The sequence below is a fragment of the Colossoma macropomum genome, unplaced genomic scaffold (genome assembly GCF_904425465.1).
Source record: "Colossoma macropomum unplaced genomic scaffold, Colossoma_macropomum, whole genome shotgun sequence".
Classification (NCBI taxonomy): Eukaryota; Metazoa; Chordata; class Actinopteri; order Characiformes; family Serrasalmidae; genus Colossoma; species Colossoma macropomum.
The window spans coordinates 24,173,761-24,186,472 of record NW_023494789.1 but is presented as its reverse complement, the minus strand read 5'-3'; the positions used below and the strand labels follow the sequence as shown (position 1 = coordinate 24,186,472).

At 40.7% G+C, this 12,712-nt stretch overlaps 1 protein-coding gene across 2 annotated transcripts in view; it reads right to left on the bottom strand.

The window, feature by feature from the left end:
• The window catches only part of palm3 (paralemmin 3), a 57,485-nt gene that overhangs the window by 18,665 nt on the left and 26,108 nt on the right, over positions 1-12,712 (bottom strand). The gene's annotated exons all lie outside the window — the stretch shown is intronic.

Here is a 12,712-nt window from a genome sequence, read left to right as displayed (position 1 = left end):
GCAAGCCAAGGTGAGCAGATTTTTAAAATGAAAACAGGGGACAAGTCCAGTTCTGTGGTCAATATATCATCAAGATTTCCAATGTTTTTATTTATGATAATGAAACAGGGGGACAGTTCCAGTTTCCTGTATTTTGAAATTGATTTAAGTTGTCTCTTCTTATGGCGCTTGGGGTAAAGCAGCGAGTTTTGCTATTAAAGGTGCAGTGTTTAAGATTTAGTGGCATCTAGTACCCCTCACCCTTCCCTTTCTAAGCGTGTAGTAGAACCGACAGTAGCCATCAGGTTTTCTGACATCGTCTGTCCCAATTTCGTTTTGCTCCTTCATGTTTACGGTGAGGATTTACCCTCCTTGCTTTTTCTTGTGCTAAATAATACGTTTGATCCTCCATTTGTCAGAATTTGGGTTCTCAAACTTCTCACAACACAACATGGTGCCGCCAGCACCGGCAGCATCCATTGATTCTTCTTCTTTCTACATCTTCCAACTGGAGCTACAGCGCCACCAAATTCAAACTGCTGCTTCAATGTAAAAACATGAAAGGCGTGTCCATTCTGGGCTACTGTAGAAACATGGAGGCACAACATGGCGGCCTCTGTTGGAAGAGGAGCCGCTGCCTATGTAAACATGAAGGGCTCATTTTAAGATATCGAAAACATAACAATTCAGAGCTACTGGTCAAAATTATACACTAATGAACACATGCTTTTGTTACTATATTCCATTTCATAATAGATCCCCCAAAATCTTACACACTGCACCTTTAAGGTTTGAAAGATCAGAGGAAAGATCAAGCTGATGAATTTGATTTGGTGGAAAAACTTGCAGGGGTGCGAGGAAGACACCTTGAGAGGAACCAAGACTTAACAGAGGAACACATCCTCCTCTGGTCGACATCAGGTTGTAAAGACTGTGCTAAACACGGAGGGGTGCTAGATATGATACATAAATATATATATATATATATATATATATATATATATATATATATATATATATATAGAGAGAGAGAGAGAGAGAGAGAGAGAGAGAGAGGTGAGAGTCGGTTATTCTATAGCTCCATTAGTAGGGCTGAATGATTTAACTCAGTATAACAGAGCCTGAACTGCCTGGAGACGAGTTAGACCAAACACAACCAACCCATTTTCGGCGGCGTCACAAACACAACTAACTGACAGTCTGGCAAACCATGTTCAGTGTTCAACCCTCAAGCCAAAAAACTGGATATCCTGAAGTTTCAAAAACTCTGCAGTCCATAACGAAAATTAAGCTGCAGAAACAGCCTGTTTCGAATTCATTGTTTTTGTTACGTTACAGAAACCAACATATTTACAACACATTTACATATCTGCCTATTCCACCTACAGCAGTTTAGCCCTGCCCACTCACACTGAAAGTATAAGGATTGTTTCAGCCTGGAATGCTTTGTGAATGAGGCACAGCCAACCAGAAAAGAGCTCATTTACATATATCGGTCTTAAGTCACAGTAACAAAAATTGTCTGTTTAATTCTAAGAGATAAAGAGAGTAAAAGACAATTGTTTTTGATACATAAACAAACACAGACATAAGAGGACTTTGGTGGAACTGCAAAAAAACTACACTCCTGGAAAAGAAAATTGCCCAAAACGGCAAAACATTAATCTTTTAATGGTCTTAACAACAAATTACTAAACAAACAGCTGCAGTAAGTCAGTGTGGGAGAGCTGTTCACTTTGATTTCTTTAAATGTTGAAGTTTTGTGTGTAAATTTGCAGACAGTCTTTTACAGAAAGAAGAGACAGTATTGATCCACTCAGCGTTGATGACTTCAAACAGCTAAAAAACAGTCTGGACTCTGTCTGGACTCTGACCAGACAAACCATCAGTAACAACCATTATATTTTGGGCTTGGCCAATTTTTTCCCCCAGGAGTGTAAAATATGGGCCGTTTAATGAAGAAAACCAGTACAGACAGTATGCTGCTGTCTGAAGAAAAACAAGTATCTCCAAAATGTTCCTTACTTGTGATGTAAGTTAATGCAAAGAGATTTTATTCCAAGCAAGTTTGGAGCATTTCTATTGGTCTTTTCATCATGAAAAATAGAAATACTTCTTTGATGTTGTTTTTTTTTTTTGGGCAGCGACAATCCAAAAGTACATAACCAAAGAAATGCAGAGGTCATAACTTGTTAAACAGAACCCTGTAGGCTGGACAGCAATCAGAAATAATACAGTCAACAGATCAAAAACACTGCAGAAGAACATCAGACACTAACAGAGTTTGGACCCTCCAGCTAGAAGAGAGGAGCAGTTAGTAGTACACACTTAAAAAGATGGTCTTCAAGTGTTCAAGAAAATGGTTCTATATAGAACCATGAACACTCATAGAACCCTTTACATGATTACAGGGTTCTATGCATTTTGAAATGGTTCTTCACACACCAAAAAGGGTTCTTTAATAAAGAAAATGGTTCTATGTAGAACCATGAACACTCATAGAACCCTTTGCATGAAGGTTCTGTGCATCTTGAAATGGTTCATTACATTAATGGCAAATGTGCTGTAGATGGTTCTATGTAGAACCTTTTTGAAAGCATTTCTATATAGCACCAAAAATAGTTCTTTGTGACACTGTAACAATAGCAGAACCCTTTTTGGTGCTATATAGAACCATGTACAACACATTCTCCAACAACCTGAAGAACGCTTTCACCATGCATAGAACCCTTTGATCATGCAAAGGGTTCTTAAAGTGTTGATGTACAACACTGAACACACTCTTCCCCCTACAGTAGCTGCTGTGCGCTGTGTGAGGGCGTGCCGAGCTCATCGGTAGGTGAGCCGTAAGGACTGTGTTACAAGATGATATCATCTTGTAACAAAGGAAAAGGGCTGGAATTCCAACGAGGCGTTTCAGGCAGCTGGGAAAAGTGGTTTCTGTGGAAGAGAGTTTTTCTCCCTGGAGGGAACGCTGAGCTTTGGGACTTCGCAGACCATTCACATGCACAAAAACATACATAATCATAATCATAGCATAATAGCCCCCATTTTAAGTTCTCTAATATTCTGACCACAATATTCATTGGTGTGGTGACTTCGAGTGGCTGGTGAAAGTTTTTGTATGTGTCTACTCCCACTCGTGACTAACGGGAAACCTCCAAACGAACTTTCAGGAGATACAAACACACACAAACACACTGCTGAGGAGGACACAGAGGAGTAAACAACACAACTCGCCTTTGATCAGCTCCACTGCGGAGCTCCCAGCACAACAGCACAAGCCTGTATGATAATTACACCAAAATACACAGAGTCCCTGCAGAGAGCGCAGAGAGAGGAGGGGGAGAGGGAGAGAGACAAACAGGGAAACAGGGAGAGAGAGAAAAAAGCATCACTCTCCCAATGCAGCTCGCACGCCCCTTTAGGCGCTAGGGCTGTGTTTTTCAAAGCAGGGGTGCCCAAACTTTTATCTCGGGGGGCCAGAGTGTAGAGTTTACGGTGGCCAAGGGCCAAATAGACACAACAGTATACAAATGAAAAGTTTTTAAAAATGGATTTTAAAACATTACTAGTGCATTATTAACATGTTAATGCAATAAATTATTAATTGATTCAATCAACAAGCCGAGTGAACAAAAGTGAGAGGCTATGATCACAGAGGAGCTGAATACATGATATTTATACTCACTGACTGTATATATGACATATGATATATACGCTCATTGACTATATATGTGATTTACATGCACTCTTTGTATATATATGATATATACACTCACTGACTGTATATGCGATATACATGCACTCGTTGACTATATATGATTTATGATATATACATACACTCATTGACCATATATGATATATATGATATATGCACTCATTGACTGTATATGATATATATGATATACATATGCATGCGCTGACTGTATATGATATATACAATATATACACTCATCAACTGTATATATGATTTATATGATATAGACACTCATTGACTGTACATGATATATATGATATATACACTCGTCAACTGGACATGATATATATGATATATACACTCGTTGACTGTATATATAACATATATGATATATAAGTTATATGTGATATGCATTTAAAGCTGTGGAATTGAACCAGAATTGTTTTCAGCTTTACTCTCTTCAGCCTGACATCCAGTGCTCAGTATCTGCTCAACAACATCAGCTCTCATCAAGAGCCAGAGAAATGATCAGATCTGTTAAAGCTTATGTGTTGCGGAAGCTTTAGTGGTCGTTGGTGAGGGCTGCGAGTTGCAAACGACTAGGAACAACTGGCAATTGCTCTTGGCAAAAAGGATTTTTGGCTTGTAACAATAGTGGAACGCTTTTGGTGCTATATAGAACCCTTTTCAAAAAGGTTCCATATGGAACCATCTATAGCACATTCTCCACCCATCTGATGAACTTTTTCACCATGCAAAGAACACTTAAATCAAGTAAAGGATTCCTTGAGTGTTCATGGTTCTGTAAAGATATATTTTCTTGACTAAAGAACCCTTGAAGAACCATCGTTTTAAGAGTGTAGACTAAAAAGTAACTCCACTGACACTCCAAGATCAGGCTTAATCAATGTCTGTGAAACTGTACTAAAAGGGTTCCAAATACTGTAGCACTGCACCCATCCCTGTTCTGCAGTAGCTGTTAACCATGATTTAATGTGAATGGTAATCTTTAGAGGGCAAATCCTGGACTGGCGTTGAGTCTCGACACGTTCAAACCAGCCATAGAAATTTACCCTACAGAGCATGAGTCACAGATTAAAGAGATAAGTTAAAAATCACATTTACGTTACTTTATCCCTGAATACAGACGCTCAGCTGAGACAGGTTTGGTGCCTGAAGTTTGCTTCTTTAGCTTTAACATTGGAGCTACAAAGCCAATGTAGCTAACAAATAATAGAAACTTATACCCCACCAATTAGCATGATGCTAATCATTCATAGTAATCGTTCAGAGTAACCTGTAATAGACTTGATTACATTTTCTGACACTGTACAGAATGCAACAACCAGACATGTTAGAGTAAATATGTATATTACCAATTAATTTACACTGATAATCATTGATAACACAGTGTACAGCAGTATGTGTACATGATCAGTCATTTCCACAGTGGCACTGCAGCTGTGGCCTTAAATGCCCTGATGTCAGAGTAAAGGAGGCCAGAACAGTACAAGATCAGACGTGCACACTGCTATTGTACTGTACTAGCCATCGCCATGGATACCTGTATCCTTTTGATGTGAACACAAGGCCACAAATAAAAGCTTATTATTGAAAGAGAGCATGATCAATCACAACATCTGACTCATGATCAGAGTGAACTCAGTGTCTACAGGCTAGCACAAGCTAATAAATTGGGTCAATTCACATAGTAAGCGAACAGTGTTTTTATCCCCAAATAAAGAAAAGCTTTTAGTAAAGATACAGCAGTTAAAGAGCCCTTATCATGGAAACACACATTTTCTTCATTTTTAATGTAGTTTCTAAACTTTTTAAAAATTTGAAAATTTTTAAATGCACTAGTTTTGTGATGTCATGAAAACCAATGCATTCACATGCAGCAATATAGCACCGTCCATTCAGCCTACAGCAGTTTAGCCCACCCATTCAGCCTACAGCTGTTTAGCTCCACCCATTCAGTCTACAGCAGTTTAGCCCCACCCATTCAACATATAGCTGTTTAGCCCCACCCATTCAGCCTACAGCAGTTTAGCCCCACCCTTTCAGCATGCAGCTGTTTAGCCCACCCATTCAGCCTACAGCAGTTTAGCCCCACCCATTCAGCATACAGCTGTTTAGCCCCACCCTTCAGCAGCTGTTTAGCCCCCCCATTCAGCCTGCAGCAGTTTAACCCAGCCCATTCAGCCCACAGCAGTTTAGCCCCAACCTTTCAGCCTACAGCAGTTTAGCCTCACCCATTCAACATACAGCAGTTTAGCACCACCCATTCAGCCTACAGCAGTTTAGCCCCACCCTTTCAGCATGCAGCTGTTTAGCCCACCCATTCAGCCTACAGCAGTTTAGCCCCACCCATTCAGCATACAGCTGTTTAGCCCCACCCTTCAGCCTACAGCAGCTGTTTAGCCCCCCCATTCAGCCTGCAGCAGTTTAGCCTCACCCATTCAACATACAGCAGTTTAGCACCACCCATTCAGCCTACAGCAGTTTAGCCCTGCCCATTCAGTCTACAGCAGTTTAGCCCCACCCATTCAACATACAGCTGTTTAGCCCCACCCATTCAGTCTACAGCAGTTTAGCCCCACCCTTTCAGCATGCAGCTGTTTAGCCCCACCCATTCAGCCTACAGCAGTTTAGCCCCACCCATTCAGCATACAGCTGTTTAGCCCCACCCCTTCAGCCTACAGCAGTTTAGCCCCACCCATTCAACATACAGCAGGTTAGCCCCGCCCATTCGGCCTATAGCAGTTTAGCCCCACCCATTCAGCATACAGCTGTTTAGGCCCACCCCTTCAGCCTACAGCAGTTTAGCCCCACCCATTCAACATACAGCAGGTTATCCCCGCCCATTCAGCCTATAGCAGTTTAGCCCCACCCATTCAGCCTCAAGTTACATGGAGTGTTTCAGCCCTGCTTTTTGAATGAGACACAATACAGGACAGCCATCAGAACAGAGCTTCTATACATATATTGGTCTTAAAGGCACATATATTGGTCTTAAATAGCAAGTTCAATTCTAAGGAATAATGAACATGTAAACATGAATTATGACTGTTTTAGGTACTTAGCCATCAGTGGACATTAAAATAGTAACTGTAACTAGATACTGCTAATTTGCTAAATGATGGTTTACGTTGGCTAGCTGTTGTTATAGCATGGCAATCATAGCTTCTGGTTTATTGTCACATCTTAATATTCTCATAATTTTATAGTATTGATAAGACGCCTGCTAAACCACTTTATGCTGAATTAAAATTATTGAGGTCATCAACACATAGGCTAACACATAGTAAGGGGAATTTCACTGAATTTTCAAAATGTTCCTTATAGTTAAAGATGGTTATGATGTAAACTTATGGTTAAGATGTAAACAGAGTTGTTCAGAGTGGTTTGGTGTCAGAATAGTCAGAATTGTTCACAATGGTGGTGACAGGAACCAGACCTCTAAAAGCTCCTCACAGAAAGTTATACTTGCACTAATACAGTAGCAAACTAAACTAGCATTCCTGCACTAATACAGTAGCAAACTAAACTAGCATTCCTGCACTAATAGAGTAGCAAACTAAACTAGCATACACTAATACTGTAGCTAATTAATAACATCCTGGCACTAATACAGTATCAAACTAAACTAGCATTCCTGCACTAATAGAGTAGCAAACTAAACTAGCATACACTAATACTGTAGCTAATTAATAACATCCTGGCACTAATACAGTGTCAAACTAAACTAGCATTCCTGCACTAATACAGTAGCAAACTAAACTAGCATAGCTACTCTAATACAGAAGCAAATTAAATTAGCGTACCTGCACTAACACAGTAGCAAACTAAACTAGCATTCCTGCACTAATACAGTAGCAAACTAAACTAGCATTCCTGCACTAATACAAACTAAACTAGCATACACTAATACTGTAGCTAATTAATAACATCCTGGCACTAATAAGGTAGCAAACTAAACTAGCATTCCTGCACTAATACAGTAGCAAACTAAACTAGCATAGCTACTCTAATACAGAAGCAAATTAAATTAGCGTACCTGCACTAACACAGTAGCAAACTAAACTAGCATTCCTGCACTAATACAGTAGCAAACTAAACTAGCATTCCTGCACTAATACAGTAGCAAACTAAACTAGCATACCTGCACTAACACAGTAGCAAACTAAACTAGCATTCCTGCACTAATACAGTAGCAAACTAAACTAGCATACCTGCCCTAATACAGTAGCAAACTACATTTACATTTACATTTACATCATTTAGCAGACGCTCTTATCCAGAGCGACTTACAAAAAGTGCTTTGTCTATCCAGAGAAAGAATCTTCGCTAGCTACCGATAGGTTAGAGAGAAAGTCAGTCCTAAGCTCAGATACTGGTAGAATCAGAAGGTCATTGACACCTAGTGAAAAAGGGACAGAGTTAAACACAGAACAGTGCAATACGATAAAATACATAAGTGCTGTACAATACATTACAATCAATACTTAATTTAGTGCTCATTTAAGTGCTGAATAAACAGGTGTGTCTTCAGTCTGCGTTTGAAGACAGCGAGAGACTCTGCTGTACGGACAGCCAGTGGGAGTTCGTTCCACCACCTGGGTGCCAGCACAGAGAACAGTCTTGATGCTTGCCTTCCGCGCGCCTTGAAGGATGGCGGGTCAAGCCGAGCTGTACTCGAAGCTCGAAGGGCTCGTGGTACAGTTCGAGATTTGACCATTGCCATCAAGTAGGGAGGGGCTGGTCCATTTTTGGCCTTGTAGGCAAGCATAAGGGTTTTAAATCTGATGCGTGCAGCTACAGGAAGCCAGTGAAGGGAGCGCAGCAGTGGGGTGACGTGGCTGAACTTTGGGAGATTGAAGATGAGTCTTGCTGCTGCATTCTGGATGAGTTGCAGAGGCCTGATGGCCTGCATCGGAAGACCAGCCAAGAGCGAGTTGCAGTAGTCAAGCCTTGAGATGACAAAAGACTGCACTAGCACCTGAGTGGCCTCTCTCGAGAGAAAGGGTCGGATCCTCCGGATGTTGAACAGCAGAAATCTGCATGACCGAGTTAGGTTCACAATGTGAGTCGAGAACGATAACTGGCCATCCAAAACCACACCAAGACTTCTTGCCTCTGCTGACGGGACAATCAGAGAGTTCTCAAATGAGATGGCAAGATCTTGATGGGGACCTAAACTAAACTAAACTAGCAAACCTGCACTAATAGAGTAGCAAACTAAACTAGCATATCTGCACTAACACAGTAGCAAACTAAACTAGCATACCTGCACTAATACAGTAGCAAACTAAACTAGCATTCCTGCACTAATAGAGTAGCAAACTAAACTATAATACACTAATACCGTAGCTAATTAATAACATCCTGGCACTAATACAGTCTCAAACTAAACTAGCGTACCTGCACTAATAAGGTAGCAAACTAAACTAGCATTCCTGCACTAATACAGTAGCAAACTAAACTAGCGTTCCTGCACTAATAGAGTAGCAAACTAAACTAGCATTCCTGCACTAATACAGTAGCAAACTAAACTAGCGTTCCTGCACTAATAGAGTAGCAAACTAAACTAGCATTCCTGCACTAATAAGGTAGCAAACTAAACTAGCATTCCTGCACTAATACAGTAGCAAACTAAACTAGCGTTCCTGCACTAATAGAGTAGCAAACTAAACTAGCATTCCTGCACTAATACAGTAGCAAACTAAACTAGCAAACCTGCACTAATACAGTAGCAAACTAAACTAGCATTCCTGCACTAATAGGGTAGCAAACTAAACTAGCATACACTAATACTGTAGCTAATTAATAACATCTTGGCACTAATACAGTATCAAACTAAACTAGCATACCTGCACTAATAAGGTAGCAAACTAAACTAGCATTCTTGCACTAATACAGTATCAAACTAAACTAGCATACCTGCACTAATAAGGTAGCAAACTAAACTAGCATTCCTGCACTAATACAGTAGCAAACTAAACTAGCATTCCTGCACTAATAGAGTAGCAAACTAAACTAGCATATACTAATACTGTAGCTAATTAATAACATCCTGGCACTAATACAGTGTCAAACTAAACTAGCATACCTGCACTAATAAGGTAGCAAACTAAACTAGCATTCCTGCACTAATAAAGTAGCAAACTAAACTAACATACTGACACTAATACTGTAGCTAACTAATCTAGCAACCTGCACTAATACAGTAGCCATTTCACATCAAACCATTCTGAATGACTCAATCACTCAATTATGCATGAATTTATAAAAAATGGTGATTTTGCTCTTTATTGGTCTTGAATTGTTAATGAGTAATTTAAGGCCTGTTTGATAAATGACACAGACAGACTGCAGTACATCTGCAGTAAATAAGTGCAGAACCGTTAGTCTGTCTTCTCCAAGCTCAGTGGACAGACTGGAGGTCACTCTGCACACTGATGTTTACACAGTGGAAATAAAGAGTGAGTGTGTGTGGAGACGGATGGAGGCAGCAGAGCTCTGACGCTTCATTCAAGGCTGCCAACAGCATTTACAGCTCACTGGTAAAAAAAATAACCTAAGTAGAAATACAAAAGCAGCAGCTCGAAAACACGACTGAAGCACTGAGTGACTTACAGAGCTGCAGTGGAACCTCATCCAGCATCTATCAGCACAGGAGCTACGAGGCTGAGATTGGCTTCCTGAGGCACCGGAACGTAACAGCTGCACCATTTAAGGTGGAAGCCATATAAGAGACTGAACATTGTACAGCTCTATTCCTCTCTTTTTCAGTGTACACTTTTAATAAATGTCTAAAAATGCATCTCTTTAAATTAACATTTAATTAAAACGTCTCTTTGGCGTTTGTTTATTTTGATCTGTGTTATCGTCTTATATGATTTTAAATCAATGCTCATATTTTCTTGTTACTGTTAAGCTTTATCAGCTGTTTGCAAAGCTGCCACCAGTATGGAAAATGCAACACTCTTTAAACAGATGGTGCTTCAAGGGTCTTTAGTAAAGAAAAATTAGTAAAGAGAGCCATGAACACTCAAAGATCCCTTTGCATGACTAAAGTGTTATTTGCATCATGAAAGTGTTCTCCAGACGTTTTGGAGAATGTGCTGTAGATGGTTCTACATAGTATCTTTTTGAAAAGGGTTCTACATAGCACCCAAAAGGGTTCTTCTACTGTTACAAGCTTGACACCTTAACAGTAGAAGAACCCTTTTGGGTGCTGTATAGAACCATTACAAATACAACTACTGTTTCTAATTCAGACCAGACCAAATAAAGGCCATGAAAGGGTTAATCTGTTTCAGCGTTAGTGTGAAAGCAGGCCAGCGTTGGGGCGTAGCTCAGATATGTAGCATTAACAATCATAAAAGATACATTATTTACTCTCCAACAAAGGCTTAACCAACAAAGAAAACCACACCAACCACATCACCTCAACACACACACACAGCACAAGCTAACAGATGCTAAAACACAGTACCTGACCCAATACAGCAGCACAACAAACTAAATAAACTAAACTAATAGACTAGCATTCCTGCCCCAACACACAGACTAGCATTCCTGCCCCAACACATAGACTAGCATTCCTGCCCCAACACACAGACTAGCATTCCTGCCCCAACACATAGACTAGCATTCCTGCCCCAACACACAGACAAGCATTCCTGACCCAACACATAGACTAGCATTCTTCCCTCAACACATAGGCTAGCATTCCTGCCCCAACACATAGACTAGCATTCCTGCCCCAGCACACAGACTAGCATTCCTGACCCAACACACAGACTAGCATTCCTGCCTCAACACATAGACTAGCATTCCTGACCCAACACATAGACTAGCATTACTGACCCAACACATAGACTAGCATTCCTGTCTCAACACATAGACTAGCATTCCTGTCTCAATACATAGACTAGGATTCCTGTCTAATCACATAGACTAGCATTTCTGTCTCAACACATAGACTAGCATTTCTGTCTCAACACATAGGCTAGCATTCCTGCCCCAACACATAGACTAGCATTCCTGTCTCAACACATAGACTAGGATTCCTGTCTAATCACATAGACTAGCATTTCTGTCTCAACACATAGACTAGCATTTCTGTCTCAACACATAGGCTAGCATTCCTGCCCCAACACATAGACTAGCATTCCTGCCACAACACATAGACTAGCGTTCCTGCCCTAACACACAGACTAGCATTCCTGACCCAACACACAGGCTAGCATTTCTGTCTCAACACATAGACTAGCATTCCTGCCCCAACACATAGAATAGCATTCCTGCCCCAACACACAGACTAGCATTCCTGACCCAACACACAGACTAGCATTTCTGACCTAACACATAGACTAGCATTCCTGTCTCAACACATAGACTAGCATTCCTGCCCCAACACATAGACTAGCATTCCTGCCCCAACACACAGACTAGCATTCCTGACCCAACACACAGACTAGCATTTCTGACCTAACACATAGACTAGCATTCCTGTCTCAACACATAGACTAGCATTCCTGCCCCAACACATACACTAGCATTCCTACCTCAACACTTAGACTAGCGTTCCTGTCCCAACACATAGACTAGCATTCCTGCCTCAACACATAGACTAGCATTCTGCCTCAACACATAGACTAGCATTCCTGCCTCAGCACATAGACTAGCATTCTTGTACCAACACATAGACTAGAAATCCTGCCTCAGCACATCATAGACTAGCATTCCTGTACCAACACATAGATTCCTGCCCCGACACATAGACTAGCATTCCTGTCTCAACACATAGATTAGCATTCCTGTACCAACACATAGACTAGCATTCCTGTACTAACACATAGACTAGCATTCCTGTACTAACACATAGACTAGCATTCCTGCCCCAATACATTGACTAGCATTTCTGCCTCAGCACATAGACTAGCATTCCTGACATATGGAATTGTGAAGTCAATCTACCATTCAGATGGAATTCTTGTGTGTGAACACAAACCATCATCACTG